This window comes from Rhinopithecus bieti, unplaced genomic scaffold, assembly GCF_001698545.2.
Source record: "Rhinopithecus bieti isolate Rb0 unplaced genomic scaffold, ASM169854v2 scaffold_51227, whole genome shotgun sequence".
In the NCBI taxonomy this organism is placed as follows: domain Eukaryota; kingdom Metazoa; phylum Chordata; class Mammalia; order Primates; family Cercopithecidae; genus Rhinopithecus; species Rhinopithecus bieti.
In genome coordinates, this window is record NW_016820844.1 from 501,598 (window position 1) to 520,132 (window position 18,535).

At 39.0% G+C, this 18,535-nt stretch overlaps 1 long non-coding RNA gene across 1 annotated transcript in view; it reads left to right on the plus strand.

The window, feature by feature from the left end:
- The window catches only part of LOC108520547 (uncharacterized), a 35,899-nt gene that overhangs the window by 13,138 nt on the left and 4,226 nt on the right, over positions 1-18,535 (plus strand). Inside the window, exon 3 of the long non-coding RNA XR_001882933.1 lies at positions 7,662-8,101. This is a non-coding gene — a long non-coding RNA (uncharacterized LOC108520547). The remainder of the gene's footprint in view (positions 1-7,661; positions 8,102-18,535) is intronic.

Here is an 18,535-nt window from a genome sequence, read left to right on the forward strand (position 1 = left end):
TCTGTGCTAGTAGTAATCAATGGGACATATTTAGGAAAAAAAAAGAGGTCTGTCTGAATGTCTATCTGATTTTAATAAAACTGAAAATATTTGGGGGGAAGAGGAAATGTAGAGAATGGACTAGAAATTCGTCCAGTTACAGAACAATGTGCTTGAGGCTGACAGATTGTCTTTGATCTTCTGAATCATCCATGGAAGGAAGTAAAGGACATCCTTTGAGGAGCTCCCACGTTGGGGGTGGATGAAGATTAATTCAATTTTTTCGCTTAAGAAAATAACACTGAGTTTCTAGCTGTGCCAGGCACTGTTCTAGAAGCAAGGAAATAGAGCAGTGATCAAATGGAAACAGCTCTCCTACACTCCTTATCCCCACCAAATAATCCTTGTCTCAATGAATATATTGGGGAAGGAGCAAGGTCAATAAACAAAACATGCAATGTCAGATCTTCATAAGCTTTTCTTTAAAAAAAATAGAGGAGTGGTTGGGTGCAGTGGCTCACGCCTGTAATCCCAGCACTTTAGGAGGCCAAGGCGGGTGGATCACGACATCAAGAGTTTGAGACCAGCCTGGCTAACATGGTGAAACCCTGTCTCTACTAAAAATACAAAAATTAACCAGTGTGGTGGTAGGCACCTGTAATACTAGCTACAAGGGAGGCTGAGGCAGGAGAATGGCTTGAACCCGGGAGGCGGAGGTTGCAGTGGGCCGAGATTGCGCCACTGCACTCTAGCCTGGGTGACAGACCAAAACTCTGTCTCAAAAAAAAAAAAAAAAAAAGAGCAGTAAGTAGGGACAGAAAATGCAAGTAGGGTGGCTCAATCACAAGACAGTTGAAGTAGGTCTCACTGACAATAAGAGTTCCCAGTCTTAGGGCCTTTGTGTTTCTCATTAGAAAGAGTGAAGGCTCCATTCCAGGAAAGGAACAGGAATTCTGCCTACCCACAGCTGCTCTGGCCCAGCGCAGCCCCTGGGCAACTGTGCTGAGAGACTCATGCATGACATTTCAAAATGACAGACAGATTTACCTTCATGGAAGATGCAGCCATGGTGGAATTCCCAGTGTAGAAGCAGGTTTGACCTCAGGTTTCTCAGTCAACAGTGCACAGAAGCACCTGCTGGGAAGTTTCAGCCACTCTACTTCCCAATAGGTAAGGGTGCCCAAATGGTGAGAACCATGGAAGGAACATGCAACTATTGACCATGTGAGATAAAAGGATGCAAAAAGAATTCATGTTTATGTATTTATGTACACAGATGAGTACACAGACACTAATAGGAGTGATTGCTTATAGTTGGTAGGGTAACTGGGTGGTTTGGGACTGAGGTGGGAGCAGGATTATTTGTTGTATTTTTTAATATATGCAATTATTAAACCCTAGAAGTGCAATACCTATTCAAAACCATGAAACAAACAGTTCCAGGTTTTTGTTTTGTTTTTTTTTTGGAGCTTGAGGGCCATCCCTTGTTTGCTCCTTGGGCTCATGGCTTTCATTTCTTTTTCTTTCTCTTAGTTTTGTCACTTGAATCTTTACTACTGTCACCAGATTCCTTGCAGTTACTCTTAGGTGATCAGAAGAGGAAGAATATGACTTTTAATGGACATTTTTTCCCTAACGTTATTTCTTTTGTTATCTTGGAGATCTGCATACACGCACAGAGCTATAAAGAACAGTCGGATACCTGTCTAGTACACATCAGGCATGTTTCAGTAACTATCTAAATTTCAAACTTGTTTCTTTTACTATTATTTTGATATAATTATAGATTCAAAGAAGTTGCAAAGTTAGTACAGAGACCCCATGTTTACCTCCATGGCCACATTTTACATAGCTAAAGTACAATAACAAAACCAGGAAATTGCCATTACTAGTGTGTATGTGTATAGTTCTAAGCTGTTTAATAATGTTTAGGTTTGTACAAACACCATTTTGATCAAGATAAAGAATTATTCCATCACCACAGAAATCTCCCTCTGATATCTCTTTATATTTACATCTACCTCCTAACCTCATACCCTCCCCATCCCCATCATTTATAATCCCTGACAATCCCTAATCTGTTTTACATCACTACAATTTTGTCTGCATATGTATACAAATGTTGTCATGTATTTGTATGTGTATATGAAATATATAAACACATATAAAAAATCATACAGTATGTGATCTTCAGAGATTTTTTTTCACTCAGTATAATGCCCTCAAGATCTACCTAAATTGTTGAATGTATCAAAGTTTAATTTTTTATGACTGAATAGTATTCCATTGTACAGATTACCACATTATGTTTAACCACTCACCTATTAAGAGACATTATGATTGTTTTCAGCTTTGGCTATTCCAAATAAAACTGCTGTGAACATTCCTGCATAAGTTTTGAATAACGCTGCAATAAACATGAGAATGCAGATATCTCTTCAATATACTGATTTCATTTCCTTTGACTGTATACCCAATAGTGGGATTGCTAGATCAGATGATAGTTCTATTTTTAATTTTTTGAGTAATCGCCATACTGTTTTCTGAAATGGCTGTACTAATTTTCATTCCACTAAGAGTGTACAAGATTTCTCTTTCCTCCATATTCTCTCCAACACTTGTTATCTTTTGTCTTTTTGATAACAGCTGTTCTAACAAGTGTGAGGTAGTTTTTCGTTATGGTTTTAATTTGCCTTTCCCTCATGATTAGTGATGTTGAGGATTTTTTCATGTACCTGTTGTCCATTTGTATGTCTTCTTTTGAGAAATGCCTATACAGGTTCTTTGCCCATGTTTTAATTGGGTTCTTTGTTTTCTTAACATCAAGTTGTTCGAGTTCCTTACACATTTTGTACATTAACCCCTTATCAGATGTATGGTTTGTAAATATATTCTCCCATTCCACAGATTGCTTCTTTATTATTCCCTTGGCTGTGCAGAAGCTTTTTAGTTTAACGTAATCACACATTTTAATTTTCGCTTTTGTTTGCCTGTGATTTGGAGGTCATGTCCAAAAAATCATTGCTCAGATCCATGTTATGGAGCTTTCCCCTATGTTTTCTTCTAGTAGTTTTACAGCTTCAGGTCTTACATTTGAGTTTTTTCATCCATTTTGAGTTGATTTTTGTATACAGTATGAGATGAGGATCTAATTTCATTCTTCTGCATGTAGGTTTAGAGCAAGCACTGCAATCTCCGCCTCCCGGGTTTAAGCGATTATCCTGCCTCGGTCCCCCGAGAAGGTGAGATTACCAGCGCACGCTACCACCCAGGCTAATTTTTTGTGTTTTTAGTAGAGACAGGGTTTCACCATGTTGGCTGGGATGGTCTCAAACTCCTGACCTCAAGTGATTTGCTTGCTTTGGCTTCCCAAAGTGCTGGGATTACAGGTGAGAGCCACCACGCCCAGCTGCAAACGTCTTTAATTCTAATGTTTGTCTTTCACAACAACTTTTCCAGTGGCAGAGCAAAAGAGGACAATTTGGTAAATGTTACCAAAATTACTAGTGTATTTATCCTTTTGATCCAGAGTTTCTCTTCTAGGCCTTGATTCTACAGATATACTTGCTTTTGTGAGAATTACAACAGGAAAATTACTACACATTGAAGCATTTGTTATTTTATAAACACAGTTAGATATCTAGCAAAATGAGCTAGTTTTCTGGCTATTTGAAAAAATAGTCATTAAGTATCCATTTATACAAAGGAATTTTATAGAATATATGAAAGAATGAGTAAGTTCAAAATGCACTGACATGGAATTGAAACAGGAAAAGTTCCCTTGTTCTCTTCATAGGGCATTCAACAGGGAGAGTGGCTCGCTTCTTCAGTGCCCTGCTGCTCAAACCTCTAGGGGAGCATACAGACGGACAGGTTGTGGGCCTCTAACCCCACTGCAGCGCCTAGGGGTGGAAGTTTACAGTTCCTGAAGCCCCAGTGGGCGTGCGCCCTGTGCTCTTTCAGTTTTGCTGCCTATAAGTGGCTTATGTTAACCAGCTCAATTAGACCCTCTACTTTGTCGCAAGGACAGAGGACTTTCTGGATCCCGGGTTTTTGCCTTGGTATATTGGAAGAATCAGATCACACCTGGGCTTAGAGAATGAGTGCAAGGTTCTATTGAGTGGAGGTAGCTTTCAGCAGATGGGGGATGGAGTGGGAAGGTTTTCCCCGGATTCCTGCCGCTCAGCAGCCCCGGCTCTCCTCCCACCGCCCTGACCAAACTCCACGTCCTTCTGCTGGTTGGTCGATGGCCTGCCGGCTTGCCAGTACCTGTCAGTGTGCTCTCAACACCCTCTCCACATCCAGGTGCTTGTGTGTTCCTCTGCAAATGTGTTTGTCTCGATGTCCAGCCGCTTGTGTGTCTGCCTGCTAGGGTGTTGGGGTTTTTATAGGTCCAGGATAGGGGCGTGGCGGGCCAGGAGGGTCTTGGGAAAGATAATATTTGGGTGCAAAAGTAGGAGTGCCTGTCCTCCCCTAGGTCTGTGGGAACAGGCCCGGGATGGAACCCTTGTCGGGGACCCGCCCGTCTCCTCCCAGCACTTCTGTAGCAGGACGAGCCGCAGACAAAACTCCTCAGACACCGGATTAAAGAAGGAAAAGGTTTTTTATTCGGCCGGGAGCGTCGGCAGACTCGAGTCTTAAGAGCACAGCTCCTGGAAGAAGAAATATGTGGCCTTTTTAAAGGCTTACAACTTTAAGGGATCCAGGTAAAAGGGTCATGATAAATCAAGCAAGCGTGGAAAACGTGACTGGGGGCTACATGCATCAGCTAACAGAACAAAACGTTTTACAATGCTTTTTTTTTTTTCATACAGTGTCTGGAATTTACAGATAGCACAAGTAGTTTAGGCCAGGGGTTGATGTTATTATTATTACTTTGTTTAACTCCTAGGGCCGGGTGGTGGTGCCAAGGTTGTCTGGCTATTTATCTTACTTCTGTTTCTTTCCAACTTTTTGCTTTCTCCCTCTTCTCCTGTCTTATAAACTAGGGAAAAGTGGAGATGGGGAAAAACTGGGAAAGACAGCAGGAGAAGTGGTGGTCTCATTCTATACTTCCTTGCCCCTCTTCGGTATCAGAATGATATCTAAGCTGTAAATGTAATTAACAAAAGAGAAGCAATGCAAGAGTAATAGTATTCAAAAAATGTGGAATATATATTTAATTTGTTATTATATCCATGAACAATCTCTGGATGCAAAAGAGACTGTAAGTGTTGGCAGAAACAAAGAAAATAGAGTCACAGTACATAGAATTTCATAAATCTCATTTCGTATATTTCTGTAGTGTTTTATTTATTAAAGATATGATTGCATCGTTTTTCAAAATGAATCTAGCATAGAAAATAAGCCAAAGTAAGTGTTGGCATTTGACTCAAAAGGAAAAAATGTAAGGATCTGGAAATAATAGTAAGAATGACATATTAAAACTGAATCATATAACAAAGAAAAAAACCTTGAAAGTGGCCTGAGAGAAACAAGAGATTACCTGTAAGAAAACAAAGGTTCTCAAATGACATTGGATTTTTCGTAAGAAATCATGAAGCTGAGACAAAACTGCACTGATTACCTGACCTTATTAAATCCCTACTCTAGTGGTTCACAGTGACATTTCAGGTTTCCAGGAATTCATGTCAGTTCAGAGCTGGTGTCCATTAATGTCTGAAAAGTCCAATTGAGCTTCCTTTCCTACTACATGGTATCCTAGTAAATGACTGCTGGTCCCTTTGTGGAATGGTGGAAGGTAGATTATCAGTACACATTTTTGGCAGTGTAGCTGAGATGGGGACCTGGCTTCCCCTTCATTCAAGAGGTTACACATCTGTGAATTGATTTAAATCACAGGAATTGTGATAAATCTGGGAATTGTTTGATTATCTGTTCTAATGTTTCAAATCAGATTTCTGTTTACTAGATTAGGATGTTCTCTTTCTACAGATCAAACAAAACTTCAGTAGACCTCTCATACACTTCAGGTCTACAGACACCATGATCAACTGGTGAGTGCCAAAGATCTCTCTGGGTCTTACTCATCATTATAGTAACCATATTCACCTTGTCTTTGGTGGTTAAGTGCCTCCTCTTGGCCCCTGTCACCTTAGGATCAAATCATCCCATTGTGTTTAGGGATTCCATCTAAGAGGGAAGATCCACCACAGAGCTCTACTAGGGTGCTGGGGCTATCCTCATGAATTCGTCACAGCTATAGTCTCCTGGTTTGGATGAGCAGACTTTACACCATAAATTATCTTTAGCATTTCAATCACTCATAGGCTTTAGATAAGTCCCTCTACAGTATACTAAGGAGGTTTTGACATTTCGGCTTCATTTATTGCAGGCCAATTTGGGTCCCTTTTTCAATCAGCTAACGTAGCAATATTTACAGCCATTCCTAACCCCTCAAGCTAAATTGAATTCATAATCTCTGCTTAGTGTTCCCATATCAATAAATCTGACCTGATCCAACTTTATATTCCTTTTACCTTGGTCCTATACCTTTAAAATCCACTTACATCTAGCTGGAATCACAAACAATCTGGGAACTGTTTCTGAATTGTTTTCTGCAGTGTGCATGGTTTTGCTCTAAATCCTATCTTGCTCTAAAATCTATTTCAGAATGTTCATTTCTCCATAAAACATCCTGTACTGCCATAGTCATGTCAATCATAATTGGATTACTTATTTTAGAGCCTCTAGTGGAAAATTTGCCAACTTCACATCTGGATCTGGCCAAAACCAAAACATCATATGGAATCTAATCAAGCTTACACATCTAGTTGTGAATTTACGGAATATATGGGGGAAACAGCATGTTTAATGACACCATGGGAATGGATAAAGATTCAGATATAAAAAATTATATTGCACAAATATTCTGATTTCTTAAGAAATTAAATGTCATGAGATTTTTTAAAAAGAGGAGAATGGCTGGGCGCAGTGGCTCATGCCTATAATCCCAGCATTTTGGGAGGCCAAGTCAGGCAGATCACCTGAGGTCAGGAGTTCGAGACCAGCCTGGCCAACATGGTAAAATCCCATCTCTACTAAAAATATATTTAAAAAAAATTAGCCGGGTGTGGTGGCAGATGCCTGTAATTCCAGCAGGAGAATCGCTTGAACCCGAAATGTGGAGGTTGCGGTGAGCCGAGAACACACCATTGCACTCCAGTCTGGACGACAAGAGTGAAACTCTGTCTCAAAAATAAATAAATAAATAAATAATTTAAAAATTAAAAACAAAGTTGGGGGAGAGTGATAATTTTATAGATAGCAAGAGACTTAAGAAGAGATACTTGAAAAGAATACAGCATTGGATTTTATTGGGGACTTATTCCAGATAAATCATAAGCAGTTAATAATAAGAAGTCAAGATAATCAGGGGAATTTGAACAAGGACTACTGAAGAATTGTTCAGTATTAGATGTTATCAAAGAATTAGTATCATTGATGGGTGTGATATTTGCATAGTTGTTACTGTGTTTTAGTATTTAAAAAATATCTTTGTTAGCAATGTATCCTGAAGTATTTACTAGTGGAATGAAATTATATATACTGAAGGTATGGTGGGGAGAAAAGGAGGCTTGACATGTTAATGACTGACACTGAATAGTAGATCCTTGCTTATAGTAGGACATTATGCTATTCGGTTTGAATGTATGTTTCACATTTTTTTTTTGTAACACAAGTGGAAAGTCTCAAGAGCCATGTTCTGGGAGTGTGAATCTTAAAGGGGCTCTACAGCTCACCCAAGCCTGCTAGGGCCTAGCAGGAGTGCTTGGAGCACATCTGAATCTCCTGGAAACTGAGTGGTCAGAGAACCTTGACGACAGCCACTGGAAGCCTCCACCCTCCGGCACATGGGTAACAACCACATCACAACCACGTTTGTTTTAATAACAAGGAAATAGAGAGTTTGGGGACTGTGAGGACGTTAGCAACGTCCTCCGCAGCTGGGACCCATCTGCTCCAGGCGCCTCCGTACAATCAGGAACGTGAAACTGGTGAATCAGAGCTTTCTCGCCGCCACCTTCAATTTTTCCCCACCCTCCTATGGACAGAGCAATGGATTCACCTTGTCCTTGGATAAGTCCTCCTTATAAAGACTCCAAGCCCCGTATCAGCCTAGGTGAGATCCCCTTCTCTATCTTTTTTTTTTTTTTTTTAAATTAGCTTGGCGCAGTGGCACTCTCCTGTAATCAATCCCAGCTACTCGGGAGGCCGAAGTGGGAGGATTGCTTGAACCCAGAACCGGGAGGTCGAGGCTATAAGTGAGCTGAGACACTCCAGCCTGGGTGACAGAGACACTGTCTCAAGAAAAAAAAAAAAAAAAAAAAAAGACTCCAAGGCCCCTAGGGTGCAGACAGGGTTGGGTAGAGCTGAGATGAGTCTGGATCAGGCAAGAGGCTCCGACTGGAGTTTGTCCCTTAAGTGCTGGTGGGGCACGGTGTCCATGTTTTTGAATTACTAACGGATAAAACAGGTGTGGGGGTGGGGATAACCCAAATGGTAGACGTGAGTGTGGCAAAGCCAAGGATCGATGCCCACGTTTCTCAATCTCCCCTCTTTCCCGTGGTGGGTGGCAGTGTTCCTCAGAGCACTTAGGTGAGTGACGGCTTATGGAGCAGGGACCACGCACGTCTTGTTGAGAGGGAGAGCATTATATAGACTTCTGGGCTTATCAAACAGAGGAAAGTAAGAAACTTGACAAATTCTCCAAGGAAAAATCTGCACATCTGGATTAGTCCGTTCTCTCACTGCTATAAAGAAATACCTGAGACTGGGTAATTTATAAAGAAATGAGGTTTAATCAGCTCACGGTTTCGCAGGCTGTACAGGAATCAAGGCAGCATTGGCTCCGCTTTTGGGGAGGCCTCAGGAAACATAAAACTGGCGGAAGGCGAAGGGAAGCAGGCACTTCTTATGTGGCCAGAGCATGAGGAAGAGAGCGGGGTGGTGCTGCACACTTTTAAACAACCAGATCTTGGGATAAGTCACTCTCCCCAGGACAGCACCGAGGGGGCTGGTGTTAAACCATGAGAAACCACCCCTATGATCCAATCACCTCCCACCAGGCCCTACCTTCGACATTGGGGATGACAATTTGGCATGAGATTTGGGTGGGGACACAAATCCAAACCTTATCAAGGCCATAATAGAAGACAGGGAGGTGACAGTGGGTGATGATACCAGGTCCATGCTCAGAAAGGCCAGCTGTGTTGGACATTTTCCTCTCTGGGTCACATAATGTGCTCTAGGGAATCTTAGCTTCCATTCTCTCCCTTCCTGCTCTCCAGAACTTAAAAAGGCCAATTTCTTCTTACATGTAGAGGGGATAGATAGAACTGGAAATTGTGTCAAGGGTGACTGAGCCCTGCTAGTATGAGAAGTATGAGAAACTACATGTTGCCACTGCTCTCCCAATGCCTCAGCAAACCCTCCTAACACTGGTGGTGACTTGTTTTAGATTTAAAGCCCCTCATTAGTCTCTGAGACTGAGAAGGGCAGCAACGTTTTGTTCATCATGACATCATGGGGGCCCAATCTCCCACCTTCTAGAAGTAATTACTGAATAAATGTGAAAATGAATGAATGAGTTAAAGTATATGTCATATACAACGCATAAGGAATATAAGACAAAGCTCTCTGGCAGTTGCTCTTTGGACAAGCATAAAAGATGTTAGTAGAGAGAAATGGCAAGGATAAGTCATCTAGCGTACAAAAATGAGGGAGTTTGGCTGTGAAGTGAGTCCTTGGTTAAAAAAAATGAGGGAGGAAGATGTAAAATGAATGGGAATTCGTAAAGGAACACTGCAATCAGCCGGAATCACCATCCGTAGGTATAAAAGCATGTAGCCTTATTGCATTACAATAAAAATGCCACCCACATATTATTTTTACCAAAAGTGAGACCATAACAATGATACCTTCATCTGAGAGGAAAATATTGGCTTTCCACAGATCACTCATTATTTCTGTGAAGCCAAGTGTTTCATCAAAGAGTAATATGTTCAGATTTCCTTTTCCTTCAACGCAGTTGGTTTTTCTCTTCATCATAAAATAACCAGACTCTATATATTTGCTAGCAGGACTATGAGATTTGTAGGTGGTAACTGCTCTAGAGGATGTGGAGAAGGTCCTGTTGAGTTTCAGTTTCTTAATTATAGAATATTTTCCCAAAGAAAGGAATTGGAAAAAGTAGGCAGGGAGGAGAACTATGGGTGAGGTCAGATAATATAAGGTACTATTGAAACTGAGATGAGTTTGCAGATTTTTATTTTTATTTTTTACAATTCTCTCTAATTCTCAGTGTGTTTTAATACTGCCATAATAAAATTTTGTTTTTTAATTTTTCTATAGCTTTATTGTGGTAAAACTGACAAGTAAAAGTTGTATATATTTAAGATGTGCACCATGAGGTTTTGGTATAAGTATACATTTTGAAGTGATTACCACAATCAAGCTAATTAACATACCCATGAAATCACACAGTTACCTTTTTGTGTGTGTGGTGAGAACATGTAAGGTCTACTTTCTTGGCAAATTTCAAGTATATAACACATTATGAACTACAATCATCCTGCTGTACATTAGATCTCCAGAAGTTATTCATCTAATAACTAAAAGTTTGTACTCCTTGACTGAAATTCCCCATTGTCCCCTCTCCTCAGCCCTCAGCAACCACTATTCTACTCTCTATTTCTATGAATTCAGCTTCTTTAAATTCCACATCTAAATGAGATCATGCAGTATTTATCTTTCTGTGTCTGGCTTATTTCACCTAGCAGAAGGTTCTCTAGGTTCATCTATGTTGTCACATGTGGCAGGATTTCCTTCTTTTTAAATATTAAATAATATTCCATTATATATATGTAAATTGATACTTAGGTTGTTTTCCAATCTTGACTGTTGTGAATAATGCTGCAATGAATTTGGGAGTGCAGATATCTCTTTGATATAAAGATTTCTTTTTGTTTGGATATCTGCCCAGTGGTGGAATTGCTGGATCATATGGTAGTTTTATTTTTAATTTTTTGAAGAGTCTCTATACTGTCTCTATACTGTTTCCATAGTGGCTGTACCAATTTACATTCCCACCAGCACTGTACAGAGGTTCTCTTGACATCCTCACCAACACTCATTGTCATTTCACTTTTTGATAGCCATGCAAACAAATGTGAGGTAATATCTCATTATGGTTTTGATTTGCATTTTTCTGACTGGGAAAATATAATTTCTTCAAATATATGTTGTTAGGAAAACTGGATAACTATATGCAAAAGAACAAAATTTGTCTCTTACACCATACACAAAAATCAACTCAAAATGGGTTAAGGATGTAAATATGAGACTTGAAACTGTAAAACTACGAGAAAAAAACAGGGGAAGAGCTCCTTGACATTGATCTTGACAATTTTATGGAAATGACACCAAAAGTATTGGCAATAAAAGCAAAAATAAACAAATGAGACTACATCAAACTGAAAAGTTTCTGCACATCAAAGGAAACAATCAATAATATGAAAAGGCAACCTACAGAATAGGAGAAACTATTTGCAAACCATACAGGGGGTTAATATTAAAATATATAAGGAACTCATACAACTCAATAGCAAACACAAACAAATAACCTAATTTAAAAATGGGCAAAGGACTTGACTAAACATTTTTCCAAAGACAACGTACAAATAGGAAACAGGTACATGAAAACGTTTGGTTTTTTAAAAGAAAAGTTTGGAAAACTTTAAATAATTTTAAAGATAATAGGTTTAAAACAAAAGACAATGTAATTGGAAAACTATTTGAAATTTTGGGGAAGAATCTTCAAATATTCTCCTACATAGAGATCTCAGATATTTATACATATATAACCTATACTCTATTATTATGTAAATGTAAAATACTACAATAATTGTGGAACCAGATTGTACATTTATACCAGAGAATCTAGATGACTTGAGCTTTAGCAGTAACATTGTGAAAAGAAGCAACAAATTTGAAAACAAAATTGTCAGTTACTTTTAACCATTTCACAAGGCATGCATATACCAAAACATCGTATTGTAATACCATAAATATATACAATTTTTGTCAACTATATCTTAATTTTTAAAATTATCAGTTGCTAAAATTAATCTGTAAGGGGTGCCAAGCCTTAGCCAATTAATTATCTTAAAATCAAAATTTTTAAAATAGAACAATGACCAAAAGGGAAATTATATGACCACTCTATTGACTGTTATGAAGCTATCAACATGATCATGAAAACAAACTGGTTTTAACTGAAAAGCAGCTGAAAATAATTGTGAAACCAAATTATTATGTATACATATAACAAATGCATGAATATAGTCAAGGGGAAAAAGCATCTTAGATTTGAGGGGTTATGATTATGATTTAAAACTATTTTACCCTAGCATTTAAAACTAGTATTTAAACTCCTGCATCCATTCCTTAGAACCAAAATTTGTTTACTCCCAGTAGATTCCTGTTTCACTTCTAATTCTTTGAATTTGTGCCTTGATGTATGTGTCTAGATTGCTGAACTAAGGCTTTCATAAGATTTCATTTTACCTTTCATAGTAGGAGAACAGAACAACCATCAGACTCTTTTTGACTCCCTTTTTATTAACTTCTTTGGACAACTTTGATTCTTTCTCTGCCAACCCTTCCCTCTCCCTCTCTCTCTCCCTTTCCCTCTCTTCTCTCTTCTCACTCTGTTGTATCTTTCCACCTTGCTCTTACTTCTAAACCTTATTAAATTGATCTTGTAACTCCACTTAGATAATTTGAATGGGTTGAAAGAAAAAGTCTCTTCAAGGAGTCTGCTAAAAATCCAGAGAACAATATGTTAAATAAGGATAAAATTGAGGAATATCTTGCAAAATCATCTCAACATTTGAAATATTAATGCCAGAAATGCTTACCTCCCAATGGCCCCGCCCTCAAATACCATCACATTGAAGGTAGGGATTTCAATATATGAATTTTGTGGAAAGACAATCCCCCATATAGACAATTCCGTCTGTAACAGATGCGATGAGAAGGGTACTTTACCTCTGTGGTATTCTGCCCCCAAACTCATAACCTTAGTTTAACCATAAAGAAACAATCTGGATGAGCCCAATGTAATCATATAAATTCTTAAAAACAGAACTTTCTCTGTTTAGAAGAAAAAGATGAGACAAAAAGAGAAGTCAGAGAGATTCTTCATGCATTGTTCATTCTTTGAAGAAGTGGCCAACATGATGAGGAATACAGGCAGCCTAAAGGATATAAGAGACGTTCCTGGCTAATAGCAAGAAAAAAGTGAACTTCAGTTCTACCAACACAGGGAACTGAATTCTGTCAACAGCCTAATTAAGCTTAGAAACAGATTCCCCCTCAGAGCCTCCAGATAAATCTCAAATTAGCCAACACCTTGACTTCAGCCTTCTAACAAACTGGAGCAGAAAAGCCAGCCAAGCCCACTGAACATCTGACCTACAGAATGCGAGGCTGGAGGCATGGAGCCTTAACATGGACTCCCAGGTCAGTTCTTCTAGACATGATTAGAAGTTCTCCTCTCTTCCCTAATTTTTTTTTCCTACCACTTTCCTAACTGACACAAGAACAATGCTCTTGTGGCTAGAAAAATATTGACTTGAAATTTAGGTCTCAGGTGCTTGTACTCACTTCAGCATATTCCTTCACAGGAGGAACTATACTGCCCCCTCAGAAGGGAAGGGTATGCATGGAGACCATGTGCTAAACATGCCTGTTTCTTGCAGGCATGGCTTTAATGACACAACCACAATGTGAAAGTTTAAGAAGTTTTGGTTCTTACACCTCTGAGGGATACATGGTACACCTGGAGGCCACATACAAAGATCAGGGAGCAAAGGAAGGGAGAGAGAGAAAGGGACCTGTGGACCAATGCCTTTATTGGGTCCAGAGTGTTATCTAAACAGATTTTTATTTTTGGAGAGTTTCAATTGATGGGTTTAAAGCAGGTAGGAAAGAATTCCAGGAGATGAAATCACAGTGACTGAAAGGTGGTCACTGGGCATATCCATACAGTCTATGCGAGGTGTGAGGGTCAGTGGGGCCAGTGAAACAGGCTGCATTTAGCTGTCCCATTAGGAGGTGGTCACCAGGGAGCAGTTGTATAAAGCAGATATCTGGAGAAACCACACTGAGGAACTAGGCATAGGCAGGGGATAGATACAGCTGCAAACTGTGTCAAGGGTGACTGAACCCTGCTAGTATGAGAAGGTCCGGCTTATATTTTAAATGGATGGCAAGGCAACATAAAATTATAAGGATTCACTACAAGTGTTCTCAGGAGAAGTGGAGAGAAAAACAGGATAGGCAGGAGAAAAAATAATTAGCTTCCATCTGATCTCATCCACATGGGAGATTGGGATGACAAATTTTACCACGGAGTTAGTCCCACCTTCAGGCAAGGGGCTGGACTTTCCTACTCCCCTACTTCTGTGTTAGTTATTGACCTAAGTCTATGCACGGGGTGTGGGGAGAGGAGGAAGCCACATGGCCTTTCCTGTGAAACTCCTCTCATTTGGCCAAGTACAATTCTTTGGAGTAGCTGTGATTCTTTGGGATGACTGTCTACAGGCTGGAAAAGAGGATCGAGGTGGGGCACAAATGCAGTCCACTAGAGCAAGGTAATTTATCAAATGTACATAATGAAAGGGAGGAGACATGGAAGATAATATCCAGGATCATGGCTTAGAAATGGACAAAGTGATGTTGCCCTTTGCTTAGCTTTTGTCTGGGGAAAAATTGTCATGTAAATTTTAGACATGAGGAATACATAAAAGGATCTCTTGGAAAGGCAGGTGAATGTGTATGAGTATGGAGTGTATGTTTAAATTGTAGTTATCTCTGTATTAATGGCAGCAAGAAGAAAAGAAGAAAGAGATCAAAAAATGAGATGAGGGGTTTGCTAGGACAGAATCATGTACACTTATATATTTCATAATTGAAACTGTTCTTTCTCTGAAATTAACACAGAGAAAAACCACAGACCTGAAACATGTCATCTTTATTTCTTTGTGTTTCTCAAAAGATTTTTTTTCTAGTTCTGTCCATGATGTCAGAAGATAATTTAGAGTAACCTCATCCAGGCAATAGTCTTCCTTTTCCTTATTGGACACGGATTTGTGGGAAACTTCCTCATATTTGTAGGACATGTATATACTTTTGTCATGGGTTCTGAGAAAAAAAACCCATAGAATTTATCCTTCCTCATTTGGCTTCCTCAAATGTAATCATTATTTATACTACAAGTAGCGGAAATATAACTGCAGTTTTTAGTTTCAGAAACTTCCTAGGTAATGTTGGTTGTAAAATTTCAATTTATTTAGGGAGGGTTGCTCGAGGCCTTTCTATCTGCACCACCTGTCTCCTCATCGTGGTCCAGGCCATCACCATCAGTCCCAGGACCACCCTGTGGAGAAAGCTCAAACTATGGACTGCACGGCAAGTTCTTCCTTATCTCTTCCTCTTTTGGATCTTTAATTTTCTGATAAGCTCCAACTTGCTCTACTACATTAGAGCAGTTAATAGCATGAATAGGTCTGAAATTAGACCACATATTAGTTATTGCTATACGCTACCCTCTAAGCAAATAGGTGGGTTTTTCTCACTCTCATGGCTCTTCGGGATATCATCTTTCAGAGTCTCATGGGCTGGAGCAGTGGGTACATGGCTTATCGTCTGTATAAATATCACAAGCGTGTCTCCTACCTTCAGAGCTCCAGGTTTGCAAATAATCCCAGTCCAGAGGTCAGAGCTACTCAAAGTACTTTCACTCTCATGACCTGTTTCCTTTTCTTTTATTGGGCAGATTTTATTTTCTCCTTCTACATAGGTTCCATCTTGACAAATGATTCTGCTATATTAATTATTCAAACATTTCTAATATTTGGTTATGCCAGTCTCAGCCCCTTTGTGCTGATCAGCAGAGATGTCTGCATTGCTAAATGCTGGTGTGCTCACCTAGGAAACTGGGGGAAATTACTTTCTGCAATGATTCCTCCAGGAACTAAGGGTGTATACTTTAGGGGTTGCTTTTGCCTGCATATGTCAGAGTATTAACTTAATCAAGGCTTTAACAATAGATTTACTTTTTGTTTTAAGAAGAATCCTGGTACTAGGCAATCTAAGGCTTGTTCAGAGGTTCCAGGAAGTTGTAAAGACAGATTCTTTCTAGCCTCTCATTCTGTCATTCCTGTCATAGGCTTTTATCTTCTGGCTGGCACAATTATTGCTCAGTTATTTAACCAGCATTCTAAGTACAGAGAGAAAGGGTAAAGCAACAAAGAAAAATATATTATAGAGACTACATACATACATAATTCAGGAAAACAAAACTTTTACAGACATCCCCGTAAAATATTTGAATCGATTGGTAAAATTATATTACTTGGCCATCTCTAAAGGCAAAGTTGACTAAGGAATATTACTTTTATTGGGACACATTCCTTTCCTCAAGATAATTTAATCAGGCAGCTAGTTGTTTACATGGAGAATTATGTGATGGATAACTCCCATTTGATCAGTCACTTTAGAATGAATACCACTTTGAGAGAAAATACAAGGGTAAGACTGTTCTCCATCTGTGTTCCTGGAATACAAAATCTGTCCTCAAAAGCTTTTCATTATCTGAGCTCTGTCTAAAAAAAAAAAAAAATCTAAATTGTCTGGCAGAGTGACTGATCTATCATGATACTGAATTAATTATTTAGTCATTAATACTGACTCAGGTTAGACAAGGAGAAGGAAATGAAGTTTAGCTGCAATAAATACTTAAATCAAAAGCCATGATGAAACTATGGGTAGACAGGAAGGTATGAGGTGAGTTGGGGAATGTTGTGTGAGTTGAGACACGAGCAAGTGAAGTATTGACATGGACTTGAATCCTCAGGGCTGAGCAGGCATTGTGATGTTACAGTATTCTACTACTTCTACAGGGTACTACTTCTTTTGACACAGTTGGGGTAGATCTGGGGTTTCTGGGCACTGTGCTCTCTGGACATTGAAGGAATGTCAGTATCATATGGAAATTACTGACTTTAGGCCAGTATCTCAGTGCTCATAAAACATTCCCAGCCAACTTTCTTTAGTCAGAGCACTATAGCAATAATAAATGGCCCTGCATTTTATTATCTTAATTGTCAATCTCTTGGGACAATAATTTCCTTGAGGAAAGGATAATTGTTCCACAATGATATGACATTGCTTCTAATGACACTATGATCAATCTTTATAAATTAGGGCAAAGACAGGTGTTACCCTCGGCATGAAGTATATCATGAACTTGTGACAGAAAATGACCATAAGAAAAGACATAAATGCAGACTCTTTCATCTTTATGAATCAAGATAATGCTGACAGGAAAGAAAAGAAACAAAAGGTCCCACTTTTGTTTCTGTATATGAAGAACAGTATAATTCTGCACTATTCTTCTTTGTGTTAAACTCAAACTGCAACCTTAAAAAAATTTCAATATAATAATATACGTGCCCTAATTATCTACAAAATATTTTAAAAATCATATTCTTTAAGTTTATTACTAAACTTTCTACAGTATTACTTTTAGTCTATAAAATTAAAGGCCTGTCAGTTGAGGAAGACTAAAAACATATTTATTCCTTTTTTCTCCTCATAATCCACATTAAAATGGTAGTAATGGAACTAAAAAGCAATCAACAGTAAAAGGTAAGGATAATGGAGTAGCAGTAGGGCAGGTAAAATATTTCAGTAATTTTTTTGAAAATGGAGAGAAGGTGCATCTAATAGAGTGAGATGGAAAACACAGCAGCAATCTGAAGTGTGAGAATAAGAGAGTGTTGATAAGAGGAAAGCATGTAGTCACATCTCAATGCCTGTGGAGAATTCTCCAGAATTGTGAGAAAATAATTTCTATTGTTTAAGTCACCCAGACTGTGGTACTTTGTTATGGCAACCCTAGTAAACTAATACACTGGCCTTAATAGGATTTCGTGATTTTTTTAATTTTAAGTTTTGTTTTTATTTTTTGTATGGTCTACAATACCTTAAGCAAAGAAAATCCTTTTTGAAGCATGAAACTTCAACCCAGATATTAGAGAATTCCCACAGATATAGTGCAATGGTAGATGCTCACATTCAAAAATTCAAAATATGCAAGGAAATAGAGAAGCTGGAGTAAAAGTGAGGAGAAAGAGTGTCAATAGGAAATCCACAAATATTCATATAGCTATACATTTAGAATACAAAATATTTATATTAAATAAGGAAAAGCTGGCCAGGTGCGTTGGCTCATGCCTGTAATCCCAGCACTTCGGGAGGCCAAGGCAGGCAGATCACCTGAGGTCAGGAGTTAGAAACCTGCCTGGCCAACACAGTGAAAGCCCATCTCTACTAAAACACAAGAAAATGAGCTGGGTGAGGTGGCAGGCACTTGTAATCCCAGCCACTTGGGAGGCTGAGGCAGAAGAATCGCTTGAGCCCAGGAGGCAGAGGTTGCAGTGAGCTGAGATAGCACCACTGCACTCCAGCCTGGGTGTTAGAGTGAAAC